The 11,921-nt window shown below is 39.1% G+C and overlaps 1 pseudogene; it reads left to right on the plus strand.

Moving 5' to 3' along the window:
* Nucleotides 4,443-6,230, plus strand: LOC109721457 (annotated as a pseudogene).

Here is an 11,921-nt window from a genome sequence, read left to right on the forward strand (position 1 = left end):
CGATAGCATTCCAGCTCAACTCTCTCTCTCTCTCTCTCTCTCTCTCTCTCTATATATATATATATATATATATATATATATATATATATATTATATATTGTTTCGTTTATAAGTTCGTGTCCACGGGCCCTGAAGTAACTTTCCGTCCGGCTTCCTCCTGGCATGCGCAGAAGTTTGAGGGAACTAAATTATTAATAATCGCAGTGTCCTTTTTCCTCATTATATTAAAAAAAATGAAAAAAGAGAACTACGCACTATGTCCTCCTTTCTCACATTTTTTACTGTACACCGTGCACCATTGTATGGTTCGACATGTAGCACGTCCTATGGGGAGCCTCCGACGAACGTTGAGATGGTGTCATGAGTTGAATCTTAACGTAGCACCAACGGCAGAAATTGTTGCCTCAATGCCAGTGGTGAACACCCCCAGTAGTACCTAAACCTTATTTGTTTGTCATACATATTAATTATCGTCTACTAACTTAAAATACAATGCATATCTCTACACTAGATACTTCCTTTGCCTCTACATCGTTTCCTTATTGAGAAGAAGATTATGGGAATAAAGAAACAAGTTAAAAACCTTTTACGGCACCTACCTGACCAAACCATTCTATCAATGTTCGATTGTCTACATGCATTAATTGTTATTGGATAATACATAATATAAATCGGCCAATTTGTATAAAAAATTCACTTATTTTGGGCTTTTGTAAAATCGGGCCATCTTTTTCGTTTTTGCAGATTCGGTCCGCTTTTTCAGCAAATTGACCAAAATACCCTTTTTACTTTTTCTCTTTCCTCTTTCTCTCTCCTCTTCGTTTCTCTCGTTCTTTTTTTTTTCTCGCCGGCAGAGCGGAGGCGGAAACGGTCCGTCTCGCCTCTCACCCTTATTCTCTCGCCCTCGCCCTCACCCTCGCTCATGCCCTCATCCACGCACCCCCCACCTTCCTCGCCTCCAACCCTGCCAAGGCCGCACCGCGACTTTTTTTTTTTTTTTTTCTCTCGATGCTCTTCTAGCCATCTTCCGATCAACAACGCCTCTCTCCGTCCGTTCCCGCCCTTCTCATCTCTTCCGCTTCCCGCCTCTGCCTCATTTTCTGGCCACTCCGACGACTAGTGCATCTTCGCGGCCGACGTCTGACACGGGAGATCAATGCGGCGCTACAGGTCGGACGGGGGTTCTTACGGCGTCGTCGCGGCCCGTTGGCATGTTTGGCCAGAGAGGTGACAAAAAATTATAGAAAAACAAAAAAAAAATAAAAATTATATAAAGATGAAATGAATAAAGAAATTGCATCGTTAACTGCAAAAAATATATATAAGTTGCACTCACTTAGAGATGTAACTGCAGTTTAAGATGGAAATACACTCTTTAAACGAAAATTCACAACATGTTGAAAGAGATATGTAACACTGTTTCTCTTTTATTTGCGCATTTTTTTGGTTTTCAATGTAAACTGGAATCGATTATAGTGATAAGTTACACTCTTAAACGAAAGTTGCACTGTTTTCTCTTTTTGTGTTCACGCATTTCTCCTTCTATACACTGTTTTTATCTTAATGTACATTAAGAGATATTGTTAATGTTTCCTCTGTTGCTATTTTGTATAAACAAGAAGAGAATAGTGCAACAAGAGGAGAACAGTGCCAATAAGAGGAGAACTGCATGTTTTATTAGAGATATATATACTGTTCTTCCTTCTCCTCGTATTAGCACTATTTCATGCGTAAACCAATAGGAGAAATATGCAACAGAGGAGAGTGGCATTGTTTAAAGAGTATATTTACTTGTTCTTCTTTGTTGTTACTGTTTTTTCTCTGTTGCACATTCTGTCGTAAAAATAGGAGAAATAGTACAACAAGAAGAGAAACAATACAATTAGAGAGTAGAAAACTGACACCCTTTTAAGAGATATTTATGATTGTTTCTCTCTTCTTGCACTCACGGTTTTCTTCTCTTGTTGCCATTACCCTTGTAAAAAGAGAAAATAGTGACAAAAGAAAAAATACAATACAACAAGAGGAAAATATAATTAAATATTACTTAAAGGATGCAAGATAAAAATAGTACAACAATGAGAAAACCAAATGACACTTCGTTTAAAGAGTGTAATTTTCATCTTAATGATTACAGTTTATATTGAAGAGTTGCAATAAAGACATAGAAATGTATAAACATCTCCAAAATATTTCGTTCAAGAAGTATAATTTTTATCTTTAAGCAAGGAGTTAATTTAAAATATGAACTTATATTTTTTTGTATTAACAGATTCAATTTCATGCTCATCCTTCTTTTATATAATTTTTATTTTATTTTTTTTTACTGTTTTTCTCTATATTTTTTTTGTCACTTCTCTGCCTAACAAGACGTTACGCGTCCGGTAGACGACGCCGCTAAAAGGACCCTCGTCCGAGGTTGAGCGTCCACAGTGACCTCTAGTGTTGCGCGTTGGCGCCGGACGACGATAAATATCATCGGAGGGCGGCAGAAAATGAAGGAGATGGAGAAATGAAGAAGGGCGGGAAGGGCGAGAGCGTCGCCGTCGAGAACCGGTGGAGAAGAGTCGGAGAAGAAAATAAAAGAAAAAAGCAAAAAAAAAAAAGTTGCTGCGCGACCTTGGCGGGGTCGGAGGCGAGGAAGGTGGGGGGTGCATGGACGAGGGCAAGGGCGAGGGCGAGAGCATGAGGGTGAGAGGCGAGACGGACCTCCGCTCCGCCTCCGCTATGCCGGCGAGAAAAAAAAAAAAAGAACGAGAGAAACGAAGAAGAGAGAGAAAGAGGAAAGAGAAAAAGTAATAAGGGTATTTTGGTCAGTTTGCTAAAAAAGCGGACTGAATCTGCAAAAACGAAAAAAATGACCCGGTTTTGCAAAAGACCAAAATAAGTGAATTTTTTATGCAAATTGGTCATATAAATCCTCAATCAAGTAATAACGGCTAGCGGAAGAGAGGGATTACAAATTTACACGCACGCATATATAGCGACTTGACAAGATCAGTGACCCGGAAGGAAGAAGGAACATGTGAGCCACAACTCGCAAGCAGCAAACTGTCCCAGGAGTACCACGTACGTTGTACGGTATGTGCATGCAAGATTCCTCCGTCCCTTGATTTTTTTTTTTTAAAAAAAAAAAAAAAAACTCTAGGCATGCTTAAATCACCGCGATCTGCTAATGCAGCAACCAGTATAGGAGGCACAAGGAATAAAATCCGAAACCGGAAAAAGCATGGGCTGGTACATGATACTACAAGTACAAAGTTAATATATATTCCTTATAGAATATACATCTTATATTCACTCATTTAAAAAATGTTAGTATTAAAAAATTTGATTGATAAGATTAGTAAGTAAATATTAGCATATAGATAACTAGAATGTAAGATTTATAACTTATATATGAGTGGACGCATTGCATTACTACCTCTGCATATAGAGAGAGAAAGAGAGGGAGAGCGATCGAGTTGAATGTATCAAAATAAGTTGGAACTATGTCAATTCACCCAAAAAAAAATAAAAAAACATTCGATGCATTTCACAAAATGTTACTTAACTATTTGACTCTTTGTAGTCGCCTAAATTTTCTGAACTATAGATTCAGATGGCCATTAATTGAAATTAAAAAAACAAAAACATTCAAACTATAAATAAAGTTTGCATTGGCTATATATATTTTGAATAAAAAAAATGTGAAGAATTTTTAGAATACTACACATTGTGAAATAAACGAAGAGTTAACCGGCCAGTGTATCCAAATAGATTATAAAAATATGTTATTAATTGATATAGAGCTTAGGAACGTAAATGTCATGTGTGTGTAACAATTTAATAATAATCATTAAAGTAATTGACATTAATAACCTAAAAAAAATAATGTTTTGACACGTTCAACGCATTTCACAAAATGTCACTGACTACTTTTTGTATTTATTGGAATTTGTCTACACGTTGCAGCCTCCCCGACGAACTGGCGCCCTTCCCAAAGGCCAAACCTGATCAAGGCTAGCAACCGGCCCTCTCACTCTCACTCCCACTCTCACTCTCACTCTCACTCTCTGTGTATATAAACAGCGAGCATATGTAGAATTCCAAGAGACTAACTACCGGAAAGGCCCGGAATAACAAGATAATTAATTAGCAGCTCGCGTTCGTCTCAATCAAGTAGCACTAGCTAGCTAGCGATCGATCGCCTTCTCTTCTTTCGGGTAGCCTCACCTCACAGCATAGTTTAGTACAGTAAATTATTTTCTTACCTTGTCGATCTCGTCGTTCTATAGATATAGATATATAAATCCTTTCTTGTCTTGTCGAACATCATGCATGCGTTTCTCGATCCGGCGTTGATTTGTCCAAGCTTAGCTTGTTGGTGATTGGCCATATGCATACATAGAGTCAAATAAGGAGAGGGGGAGAGAGAGAGAGAGAGAGGTTCTCTCACACACATGGCTCTGGCGTTGTCGAGCGGGTCGAAGACGTTCGTAAACACGACCTTCCTTCTACTGCTGTGCTTCTTCTTCACGAGCCACATACGGTCTCCGTCGCCTTCCTTCAACGTCGCCGCGACCCTCAGGGCCGCTCCCAGCAGAGGAGACGGCGGCGGCTGCGCGGGTCTGCAGAGGCTCGAGGACCACCGCTCCAAGTGCGCGTACCTGAAGGCCCACGCGCGCGCGCCGTGCGTGTCCCAGGGCTACGTCGACTACCTCCGCGTCTTCTACTGCGACTGCGGGAGCCACCCCCTGCTGGGCTACGCGCTCCTGGCCCTCTGGATCCTCGTGCTCTTCTACCTCCTGGCCACCACTGCCTCCCAGTACTTCTGCTCCTCCGTGGAGAGCCTCTCCAGGGAGCTCAGGCTGCCGCCGACAGTAGCAGGGGTCACGCTCCTGTCCCTCGGAAACGGCTCGCCCGACGTGCTGGCCAGCGTCGTGTCCTTCCGGTCGGGCTCGGGCGAGGTGGGCCTGAGCAGCGTCCTCGGCGGCGCCTTCTTCGTCTCCTGCGTCGTCGTGGGGATCATCAGCGTCTGCGCAGCCGACGACGACGGCGCCCAAGCGCCGGCGCGCGTAGACCGGTCGTGCTTCGTGCGCGACGTCTGCTTCTTCGTCGTCGTGCTCTCCTCCCTCCTCGCCATCCTTCTCGTCGGCCGCATCAACGTCTGGGGCGCCGCGGCCTTCTCTTCCCTCTACTTTGTCTACGTCTTTGTTGTCTCGGCCACCCACTTGTGCCGCGGAAAAGGCGACCAGCTCCTCGTGCCCATTCTCGAAGATCGCGTCCGCGAGGACCGGCTCGATGAGCCGGCCGCGCCGGCGCTGCAGGTCGCGTCGAAAGACGGTCGGCTGGCCGATTCCGCGGAGAGCACGACTGCGGCGGACACCGCGGTACGCGTGTCGGCGCCGGCGCTCTCCGCACTGAAGCTGCTGGACACGGCGACGGCCTGCATCGGGTGGCTGGCCTACGCCATCGACATGCCGCTGTACCTGCCGCGGCGGCTGACGATACCGGACGTGTCCCAGGAGCGGTGGCGCCGGCCCTTCGCCGTGGCCTCGGCCGCGCTGGCCCCGCTTCTGGTGGCCGCGCTGTGGAACTCGAAGCGAGGGGGGCCGGCCGCCAGGGACGGGCCCGCGTTGACCACCTACGCGTGCGCGGGGCTGGCGGGCCTGGTGCTGGGGATCGTGGCCCTCCGCACGACGGAGAAGTCGGGCCCGCCGAAGAAGGCGCTGCTGCCGTGGCTGGCGGGGGGGTTTCTGATGAGCGTGCTGTGGACGTACGTGATAGCTGAGGAGCTGGTGGGGCTCCTGGTTTCGCTGGGTTACATCCTCGGCATCAGCCCGGCCATACTGGGGCTCACGGTGCTGGCGTGGGGGAACTCCATCGGCGACCTCATCGCCAACGTGGCCATGGCCGTGAGCGGGGGCCGGGACGGGCCCCAGATCGCCATGTCCGGGTGCTACGCCGGGCCCATATTCAACACGGTGGCCGGGCTCGGGCTCTCGCTGATGGTGTCGGCGTGGGCCGTGCACCCCGCCCCCTTCGTCATCCCGGTCGGCCCGGCGGTGTTCGAGATCGTCGCCTTCATGATCGCTGGGCTGCTGTGGGCTCTGGTGATTCTGCCCAGGAACGCCATGAAACTGGATCGGGTGCTGGGGATCGGCCTCTTGGCTATCTATCTTTGTTTTCTCTCGTTGCGCCTGTCTCAGAGCCTAGGGTTGTTAATTCATGTGCACCCCGCCGTATGACGCTGATCAATTCGAGCATGCATGCATCAACTACTTTCTTCGTCATTGACCTAGATCCTTTATTTAGTAGCAGCTTGACTATATAATTCTCTGCTAATATATTAATTGTACGTGATCCAAACTTAGCTGGCTGAGATTTTTTTTTGGGGGGGTCTTATTTTTGTGTGTGTGATTGAGAGGAGATTTTACTGCTTACGACGGCTTTGGTTGACATACCTATTAATAGATGCTTGTAATTGACCCTTGCAATTAATTAACCTGCTCTTTCCAATTGGATTTTCGATCTAGGCAGCACTTCCAGGTGAGTATCGCAAGATGCGCGGGCTTCTTTTTTCTTTGTTTTGTCTCTCGGTTTTTTTTTTCTTTTTTTCTTTTTCTTTTTTTTGGTGCTCTAGCTCTCAATTGCTGGAGCTTTCCATTAGTAGCGAACGAGGAAGATTTTGATAATATCCTACCAGAGTGATGTGACGGTCTAACGTGGACTGCATGAAGTTGCACCAATTAAACTTCACTAACATATGTAACAATATATATAATTAATGGGAACATTTTTCCTTGAACAAATTCGATTCAATATATGTACTCAAAATCTCAGTCAAAGGAAGCTCAATCTAGTCAAACTAGTGGGTGAATAGTAATTAACTGATGAACCAGACTAGTTCAATAAAAATCACTGTCGGTAGTAAAATCTTTTTTTTTTTTTAATAGCATGACCACAAGGTAATGTTTTTTTTTTTTTAAGAGAAGGTAGCATGCTACCGTTTTATTCGTTATGCAAATGAACTCGGCTACAATGTGAAGCAACGGGGCTTCAGAACGAACGAACGAAAAAAAAAAAAAAAAATCACCCCCGCTTAATGCTAGAACAACAACTCAGCCAGTACTTAAGGTTTCTAATCTCCGATGACAAATACCCCAGTGATAGTTTTGAATAAACAAAAATCCTTCTGTTACGCTCACGCCACACAACCCACCAAGTGGCCGCAGTCGTGAGGTCTCTCCTACCCTGGGCTCCTCCCAAACTACAACTTGTCTCCCAAATTCCTGTGGAGGAAGCAGTGTCCCAAGAATTGCTTGTTTGGGAGAAGTCCCTCCAAAATTGCCGAAGAACAAACGTAGCCGGCGAAAAGGTGATCTACAGTCTCAGCCTCCTCTAGACAGAAAACACATTTATCGTCGCCACTCCACCACAAGGTAATGTTATTAAAACTACTGAATTAATTGACACCAGAGATTTGTTTCGTAAATATAGGTATTATTTGCCTACTAAATTATACTATATTCAGTAAATCTAATTTAATTGAACCTAATAATTAAAAATGCATGGTTATAGCATATATATATATAGAGTTTGACTAGGCTACTAACGGTAGTAAACTGCTCGGTTTACTACCGATTTATTTATGATGATAGAGTTTCCAAATCGACGATCGGCACCGTTGAACATGATCTAGACCATTTAAATTATCTAAAAATAAAATTTCATGATTTGTTGGCATCACTAACTGAACGATCAAAGGATCATAAAATCTATAATTTTAATGACCGATATGGTACGTTTGCTCGTTTAATGGTATAGAAGAGTTCAAATCAACTAAATTTTTGTTAAAAAATTCTTTAAACTATTTAAAATAAGATCTAGACTCTAGATCTCAAATATAAAAATTGTATCATCACTTTTTGAAGGATATTCATTTTCAGTCGTTCATTTTTCTGTACACTTGATGGACAAGAGAACATTATCGAAAATATGTGAAATTTGATTTCCAGATAATTTAAATAGTTTAAATCATATTTAACGATACCGATCATCAATTTGAAAGCTCTATCATCGAAAACAAATCGGTAGTAAACCAAGCCGTTTACTACCGATAGTATTCTAGCAAAACTCTCTCTCTCTCTCTCTCTCTCTCTATATATATATAGTCCGGCTACTATACTATNACACACTCTCTCTCTCTCTCTCTCTCTCTCTCTCTCTCTCTCTCTATATATATATATATATATATATATATATATATATATATATATCAACTTGCTTATAAATTGAGACGTCGCTCTAGCTAGCTAGTATGCACGATTCTGCCCGCGGACAGAGTGAAGTATGTAAGCACTGCTGGATGATGGAGACAGTGCATATATTTTCGTGTTTATTTTATTAGCCATGTGGTGTCTGCTGCATGCATGCAGCCATGCAGGATCTGCATGCGTGCATATAAGAAAAGGGAATGCAGAATAGCCCTGCAATCTGATTGCGTACTTGTCTTTGAGCCTGATTAATTGCATGCCTTCTGTCCGTCCGCTGAGGTTCGATTGCGATTCTACTAATGAAGGAGCTTGCATGATCAAATTAAGATCGAGCGGACGATTTAATGTAGCTTACCTGTATGGTTTATTATATACGTACGTACATGTTCCGCATGCACGTACATTTTTTTGTGCTCTCGATCGATGCGTGCATTGGCAGCTTCTCGGAATCAACGCAGCGTTGGGTATATATTGGCATTTTGTCACAATTCTGATGGCTGTTGAAGTCCATTTTGGTCATCACATGCATGTTGCGCGCCGCATCATATAATTAATGCTGTGCTAAGTAAACAAACGACTCAATTTACACGCGATTGCCTCATGTTCCTAGCCGCTTGCGGAGAATCCATGCATTAATTAAACAGAGAAGTTATACTCTTTTGAACATAAATTCTTTTATACTCATAAATTTTCGGCCGTTTGATGAAGGAATGTGCGGTTAGTATAATGAAGACCTCCAATTATGATAATAATAGTCATCTTGGATTGAATAGATGATTGATTGCATAGTATGATCCAAGGAATGAAAATAATCAAAATGATAGATCTAAAAAAATTTATAAGTATAAAATGGTTTATACTCATAAGAATAAAATAACTAGACTTTCACTATATATATATATATTTATATATAGGCCAATTTGCATAAAAAATTCACTAATTATGTGTTTTTGCAAAAGTGAGCCACTTTTTTGGTTTTTGCAGATTCGGGCCGAATTTTCAGAAGGATGACCAAACTACCCCTCTTTTAAAATGCATAAAAATTATATATTTTAAATACCTAGAAAAATACAACTGCTAAGCCATTAAGTGTAAAACTTCTTGGAAATGACAATTGCTAAGTCATAATTACATATACCTTTATCGTGAAACGAAAAACTTCATTCAAGAAAAAATAAAAAGAATAAAGAATAATAAATAAGATAAAAGTGTGCAACATCCTCTCAAATAGTGCAACATACTTTTCCAAATAGTGCAATATTTGTATAAGTAGTGCAACATATGCATTGTTAATACACATTTTACATGATTTTTACACTAAATTACGTACAGTTTAGTATATTATCCGAAAATAATATAATATGTTACAACATACTATAAAAATTATACAATTTATATACAAATGGTGCATATTTTACACTATTTATACATATATTTATACCATTTGTGTAAATGTTGCACTATTATAAGAGGATGTTGCACAATTTAGATGTGTGTTGCACTCTTTCTTTTTGAAAATTAAATTTTATTGCATATTAAATAAAGTGTCAAACTTCTTGAAAATAATAACTGCTAAACCATAATTATATGTACCTTTCTCGTGAAACGAGAAACCTCATTGAAGACAATATAAAAAGAATAAAGAATAATTAATAAGATGAAAGAGTGCAACATCCTTTCAAATAGTGCAACAAGCTCTTCAAAATAGTGGAATATCTGTATAAGTAGTGCAACAACTGCATTATTAATACACATTTTGCATGATTTTTACACTAAGTTACGTACAGTTTAGTATATTACTTGAAAATAATATAATATATTACAACATACTATAAAAATTATACAATATATGTACAAACGGTGCATATTTATAGTATTTGTACAGATATTTACACCATTTGTGTAAATGTTGCACTATTATGAGAGGATGTTGCACCATTTAGATGTGTGTTGCACTCTTTCTTTTTGAATATTAAATTTCGTTGCATATTAAATAAAGTATCAAACTTCTTGAAAATGACAACTGCTAAACTATAATTATATGTACCTTTTTCGTGAAACGAGAAACCTCATTTAAGATAAAATAAAAAAATAAAGAATAATTAATAAGATGAAAGAGTGCAACATCCTCTCAAATAGTGCAACAAACTCTTCAAAATAGTACAATATCTGTATAAATAGTGCAACATATGCATTGTTAATACACATTTTGCATGATTTTTACACTAAATTACGTACAGTTTAGTATATTACGCGAAAATAATATAATATATTACAACATAGTATAAAAATTATACAATATATGTACAAACGGTGCATATTTATACTATTTATACAGATATTTATACCATTTGTGTAAATATTGCACTATTATGAGAGGATATTGCACCATTTAGATGTGTGTTGCACTCTTTTTTTGGAAAATTAAATTTTATTGTATATTAAATAAAGTGTCAAATTTTTTGAAAATAACAACTGCTAAGGCATAATTATATGTACTTTTTCTCGTGAAACGAGAAACCTCATTCAAGACAAAATAAAAAGAATAAAGAATTAATAATTAATAAGATGAAAGAGTGCAACATCCTCTCAAATAGTACAACAAGCTCTTCAAAATAGTGCAATATCTGTATAAGTAGTGCAATATATGCATTATTAATACACATTTTACATGATTTTTACACTAAATTACATACAGTTTAGGGTATTACGCGAAAATAATATTCAACATATAATATACCAAACTGTATGTAATTTAGTGTAAAAATCATGCAAAATGTGTATTAACAATGCATGTGTTGCACTACTTATACAGATATTGCACTATTTTGAAGAGCATGTTGCACTATTTGAGAGGATGTTGCACTCTTTCATCTTATTAATTATTTTTTATTCTTTTTATTTTGCCTTGAATGAGGTTTCTCGTTTCACGAGAAAGGTACATGTAATTATGGCTTAGCAGTTGTCATTTTCAAGAAGTTTTACAATTTTTTTATTATACAATAAAATTTAATTTTTTTTAAAAAAAGTGCAACACATATCTAAATGGTGCAACATCTTCTCATAATAGTGCAATATTTACACAAATTGTGTAAATATCTGTACAAATAGTGTAAATATGCACCGTTTGTACATATATTATATAATTTTTATAGTATGCTGTAATATATTATATTATTTTCGCGTAATTTACTAAACTGTACATAATTTAGTGAAAAAATTATGCAAAATGTGTATTAACAATGCATATGTTGCACTACTTATACAGATATTACACTATTTGGAAGAGCTTATTGCACTATTTGAGAGGATATTGCAATTTTTCATCTTATTTATTATTCTTTATTCTTTTCATTTTTTCTTAAATGAGGTTTCTTGTTTTACGAAAAAGGTACATTTAATTATGACTTAGCACAATATTTACACAAATGGTGTAAATATCTGTACAAATAATGTAAAATATGCACGATTCGTACATATATTATATAATTTTTATAGTATGCTGTAATTTATTATATTATTTTTACGTAATATACTAAACTGTATGTAATTTAGTGTAAAAATCATGCAAAATGTGTATTAACAATGCATATGTTACACTACTTATACAAATATTGTACTATTTGGAAGAGCATATTGTATTATTTGAGAGGATGTTGCACT

The sequence above is a fragment of the Ananas comosus genome, linkage group 15 (genome assembly GCF_001540865.1).
Source record: "Ananas comosus cultivar F153 linkage group 15, ASM154086v1, whole genome shotgun sequence".
NCBI classification, from domain to species: Eukaryota; Viridiplantae; Streptophyta; class Magnoliopsida; order Poales; family Bromeliaceae; genus Ananas; species Ananas comosus.